Below are 6,287 nucleotides of genomic sequence, written 5' to 3' on the forward strand. Positions count from 1 at the left end.
GATCCTAGCACTTCACATCCTTCTTTCACACCCCAACCAGATTATGAAATGACTATTCTGGCCTGAATTTACATAGGATTTAGTAGGATATCATGGACTTCATTATCAGTAAGTGAGGGAATGGAAAAAGTGAGGAAATGTGGTGGAGTTCACTCTGTAAGCCAATTACTAACACAGATTCCCTAGGAATGACACTCTTTTATTAGATTCCCTCAGTTTAGCAAATGCTTATCTACCATTCAAATGGCAAACAGCTGGAAAACCTCACTTGTTGGGGAATAAGTGGTGTCCCTGTCTCTGACAGATGGGTAATAAATAAAGCAATCATTACGGAGAATTGCTCTTACTCTGAGTCAACTGATGAGTTTTGAATTCTACAAGGACCACAGCTTTACTGGGGAGCAAGGCAGTTATTTTGCTTTTAGAACACATGTAACAATAGTCCATATAATTAGCTGAACGTTAGGAAAGGTCCTACTCCAGCTGTTTCCCAAAATAAAATAATAAATACACAGTAGTAATCCAGTAGCATTTTTGCCACACACAGTCCCATCTTTTATTTTGTATTTGTTGTATTGATTGTACCAACCTGCTTTATTGCCTCTGTACAGAGAAAGCCACTGAAAAAATGTCTAGTTAAATCTCAACCCTTAAGACACTCATAAATAACAAAGAACCATAAAGAAGGAATTTACATTAAACCTTGGGTGAAATCCTGGACTCACTGAATTATATAGAGATGCCAAGAGTTTACTTTGATAAACACTGGTTTGGCTGAGCATGAGAATACGTTCTATGATACAGACTAAACTTTATTATCATTGTTCTCTTCAGGATTTCCCCCCCTGACTGAATGCATGAGATGGATAGCCAGAATTTGTGCCTTTTAAGTATTTTATTTTACAGCATTAAGAAATTTTCAGTAAATGGTGTGTATAACTGTGAGCCCAAGGTTTTAGAAATCAATCCCAGGGGCATTTTGACACCTACAGTATGCAACAGGGGCAGTAGATATTGGATCTATCACACCTATTTAATTGGAGACACGTTTTAAAGCTGGTTCTTATCCAACCATCTGTGTATATAAAAAGATGCTACAAGTTTTTTATTCTGTAAAAAGAAAATATTTAAAGTCAGGCAGAAGAAATCACTGCATGGTTAAGTATTTTGGTAAAATAAAAATTTTACTACAAATGTATGGATCACTTCAGAAAGAGAAGAGAGACCTCTGAACATCATACATGGTAATAAATGAAACTAATCAAATGGGTCTCCTCAGTATTTTCTCACACCAGTCCTCTATTTTTAATCTCTCCATCAAAAATCCACTGTTACAATTCTGCATCAACAGCTGAGGTTATCATAAACATAGCCTGAGTGTCCTGATGTCATCACAACTAGAATCCCCTGAAGTTGAGGGTTATTAAGCTATGAATAACAAGATCTTGCATAACCATTCCATTCAGAAAGGAAGGATTCCTCCAGCTGTCCTTGCATTCTGTTTTTATTCTATCTTCTTCAAAAGATTGAATCACAATACTCTATTGTCCAAGTGAAAAAAGTCTGGACAGATTTACCTTTAAGTTTACTATTGACTAAGCTAAGGTATTCCCAGCCTTCATTTCCCCTAAAATAAACTATATAAAATGCATTTGCTGTAACTAATTAAAAGAAAAGGAATTAGTCAAACTATTTGATAGCTTGAAGGGGTTTTTTATTTCCAAGTATCTACTGCATCTCTTCAATTTTTCCTGTACATTTAAATCAGCTCAATATGATCTGGATGAATAGCAGAAAACAAAAAAAGAAATGATGTTGAAGAGATCTGTTTTGAAAATTGCTAGGAAAAAAATGCTGTTGTCTTTTCAATATGATTTTAATAACCCATACCAGTTACCAAAACCAAAAAGACATTCTTATAGTCAGGGAAACAAAGGATTCATAGTTATAGTTTTTAATCTGAGCCTTACAAACCTGAAAAGACACATCCAAACTGAAGTGCAATATTCCTTGTCCCTCTTGTTTCCACTGCCTTCTTATTTATGTTCCATGCAGTGTCTCTCAGATACTGCAATGCTGACCAAAAAATTGCTCAAATTGTAGCAGTTTTCTTGTATCTTTTGCATGTAATAACAGTCTGCCTTCATCTGATCCTGATTTCTGAGATCTGGAAACCGTGGACAAGGATTTAACCACGAGAATATTTAGCACCTTCACATCTATGGTATTTTTTCCCTGGGACCTTCCAATCCCATTTTAGCTATTGCTGCAGGGCATTAAAACCCAAGATCTTGGGTTTAAAGTCTGATACAGAGATTTTTATCTTCCTACTGTCTTAAACTCTGTAAGTTCTGGAAGACGTTCTAAAGCAGATTTTAAATGGATCAAGGAACAAGGAGGAAGAGAATGATAAGTTTCATAGCACGGATGTGTTGCCCTAAGGGCAAACTGGACAAAATAGAGGTTTTTAAAAAGAGACATTCATGACCCAATGCCACAGCTTGGCGCTAAATGCAGCACTAATTGCAGCAGGCCAGCCTGAAGATGAGGAAAACATTGGGTCCTTATGGTCATGTTTGCATCTGAAAGGACAACAAGTAATTTCCTATGTAAGGAAAAAGGGAATAAACTTAATTAAGGTCTATTTTAACTAGAGACCTATGCACAATCTTTACAATCAGAAGCAAAGTGCTTGCAATTCATTTCCACTTTCCTTTTCAGCACGTGCACTGTAACAATCCTGTAGAAAACTCTTATCAACAGGAAGGAGACACCAATGCATGCATTAAGTATTAAAGGATGGCTTACAGCCTGTGTGTTTCGCACATTTCCATGTTTCCTGTGATTCTGAAACCTGAACACCTTACCAAAGGCACAGAAAATCACAAATATTTTAAGTGGAAAATTTCTATATATATTAAAAATTAGCTTGGGATCGCAATGCAAAGACCTGGGCATGCATTTTGTTATACAGATAGAGTACCAAGTGTCAGTCAAGCTAAATCTTCTCTAAACCTGCATCAGTTCAATTTGAGAGAGATATTAGTTATGCTTGATTTATCAGATGCATGTTGGGCCATTCAGAGGCTTGGAGATACATGCAGAGAAGCTGATGTACACATGCACAGTGAGATGGCATCCCTCCATTAAAAATACAGAGTTGGACTTGTTGCATAGCAAGACATAAAAATGTGTAATTAAAGAAAACTGCAGCTAAAGCATGGTGGAAAGATCTTCTGTTATAATTACAAAATACAACGATATGAATGTTAGCAGCAATAATTAAAGCATAACTGCATTGTTCACCAACTAAAATTCGAGCTAGTGCCTATCTAAGCCACTTATCATTTATTCTTAACTACAAAAGTTTACGGAGATCTGACGTGAGGCACCACTTAAGAAAACTCGCTTACACCAAGTGATTAATTTTTCAGAGCCAAGAGAAATACATGCCTATGCCTGGACCATGAATAGCTCCAGCTTTCTGGAACTGAAACCTCAGGTATGTATTTTTTCTCCTGGTACTAACTGTCAGGAACAGTAAGTTAGCAAGGAAAAAGAAAAATTAAAACCAGTATGGATCTGAAAGTGCAGGTTGTTGTTGGACATAGAAGACCCAGAACATTTACAAAAACATTTCTACTTGCATCCTATTTTGATGAGTAAAACACAATTACCTTTTATCCTTGATTACTTTCTTTATAATACACAAGAGACAAGCCTTACCACAAATACCACAAATTTTTTTCATTGCTATCATTCTGAATTCAGACCGTGGAATGGGTCAGAGAACATGCTGATATAAATCCAGCAAATGTACTGCAAAAACCACAACCGGGATAAGTCACTTCAGTTCCCACTTCTTATCAGAATGGTGGCAATGGGTTGGCAAGGCAGAAGTCAAACTGGAGATAGCTGTGATCACAGTTTACAAGTTAACTAATGAAAGCCACTTTGTGTATCAGCTGCAGGTATGCAGCCTTTGAAAGCCCTCAGCAGAACATCTTTCATGTCAGAAAGGTGCATATACTGAGTCTTTTGCTAAGGTTGGAAAATTAGGCTGAACTACAGAACACAGAAAACAGCTCAATATGCTGAAATAGAGACAACAGCAAGAATAATCTATCAGTTTTGGACTATGTGTGAAAATGGTTAAAAAATAATGCAAAGCGAGTGACATATGGGATTGATCCATTTGAGTGCTGACAAGCAGGCTGTGGATGTTAAGGAAATTACTCATTCTCTTTGTGTACAGGAAAGGCTGAGTACTACAAGTTTGCCTGGTGCACCTTGGTGTTAATTTTGGATCAGTCCAGCAAAACACTCTGTTAACTTATGTCCCCCTCACCACAAGGTGGCACATATATACTCCCTGGGATTTTTAACTGCCTCTACATTTCACTTAATTTTTAATAAGTTATAGAGGGAGGAAAGGAGTGGGGATGGGATAAAAGCATAGAATGTATATTATCAAGTATAAACTATTAAACGTAAGTAAACTATTCTTAATAACTGGATTGATTCCAAACTTTCCTCGTTGATATTACTTACTAAAGGGACTGAGGTGTACTAATATCAACAGAGGGGCAGTTAAACAGGATAAAGAGCTACTGAAAACTGCTTCAGTTTGTTTTACAAATACACTCACCAGAATTTAGGGGTGAAATGGAACATGGGCAGGCTGGTGCCAGGGAGGGAAACAGGTACACAAAAGCAGAAAACCAGGCGTATCCACTCTTTATTTTGGTTCTCTAGATTTTAAACCCATTGTTTAGTGTGCAGTATTAGGGGTTTTCTTATATTGCTGCCAGTTTTCATCCTCCCTTTGTGAGTTTGCAGAACTAACTACATATGCTAAGAAAGGCTGTTCCCTAGTAGCAATTTTTCCTTCAAGCTGATAAAGGTTGTGTTTGAATGTCAGATTTTGAAACATCCAAATATACGTTCTTATTTTCACCTAGTGGCTGGTCAAATAAAATCTCAGTGCAGTGGTCCCTCTTTTCAAATCCACAATATAAAAATATACCTCATGATCTCTAATGGCTACAGCACACAGCTTCTCCACGGTATCTAACAGACTCACGTTTCATATATCCTTCAGAAAGGCACTAAGCAGACTATGAATCCACCAAACTGCAGAAGAGATTTGAAAGCACACTGAGATAAGCGTGTGAGTACAAAAGAGAGGAGGAGGAATTTTTAAGGGCAGAAAGATACAGACCTAAACCAGAGCACAGAAACACTAATTAGCATGTGAAGCAATTCTATCTACGCAGCACAAAATATATGTTTTTAGAAAGAAGATTCTTGGAGATTTAAAGCATAAGCTATGTACATAGCTCCCTCTGATGACCATTGGACACGATACAATGTAAGTCTCCTTTTACTTTTGTTCGTGCATTCAACTGACAGCTGACTGGTTAAATTCTAATTGCTTCCAAGTGAGGTCAGCAAAGGTATTTATCGAAAAGGACTGAACAACAGGCTCAATACACACATGCACGCGCACGCATAAGCACATACACACCATCTCTCCGGCGCATTGATTTATGGAAACAATTATAATTCTGGTGGAGTCTTTCTGAGCTGAGAAAGTTTGTAGCTACAGTAGAGTGTCTCATGTTGCAAAAAGGAGACAACAGAAATGGAGTACTTGGGTATCCAGTTCTTATCAACAGGAACAAGTAAGTTATCTGTCCTTTACAAGATCATTCAACAATTTCTAACAGCTAATAACTTATCTTTATTTCTATATGCTAGATACTAAAAAAGGAATTAAGAAAAGTATTTCTACTAATAATCTGAAAAGGGTAGGAATAAAAACACAGGGCTAAAGCCATAAGGTCTGTTTTGAAACCTGAAATAGAGAAAAGTTATAAGATAGATTGTGCTAATAATAAATATATAGGTATGAAGTAATCAGGAGAATTTTATCATGTATGAGGGTTGAAATGAATCAATAGGAGATTTTTGGAAGGGCTTAAAACTGAAGAGAGATCTGTGTTTACAATCAGTGTAAATGTCTGGTTATGTAAAAAGTTGTATGAGATATATCTTTCGTATATGTATTAGCATATTTTAAAATATAAGCTTAGCGTGTCATGTATTTTTGTGTAGTATTTTTCATTAGCATAATGTATCCTTGCACGTTTGTAACAATTGAACATAACGACTTACACATGCACCTTTTCTCACAGATCTTTTACTTTCAGTGCAAGCAGCAAATTCAAGTAGTAAAGAAGGTCACAACAACAAAGGTTTTTATAACTTGTGTCTTTAAAGGATAT

This window comes from Zosterops lateralis (genome assembly GCF_965231275.1).
Source record: "Zosterops lateralis genome assembly, chromosome: 13".
In the NCBI taxonomy this organism is placed as follows: domain Eukaryota; kingdom Metazoa; phylum Chordata; class Aves; order Passeriformes; family Zosteropidae; genus Zosterops; species Zosterops lateralis.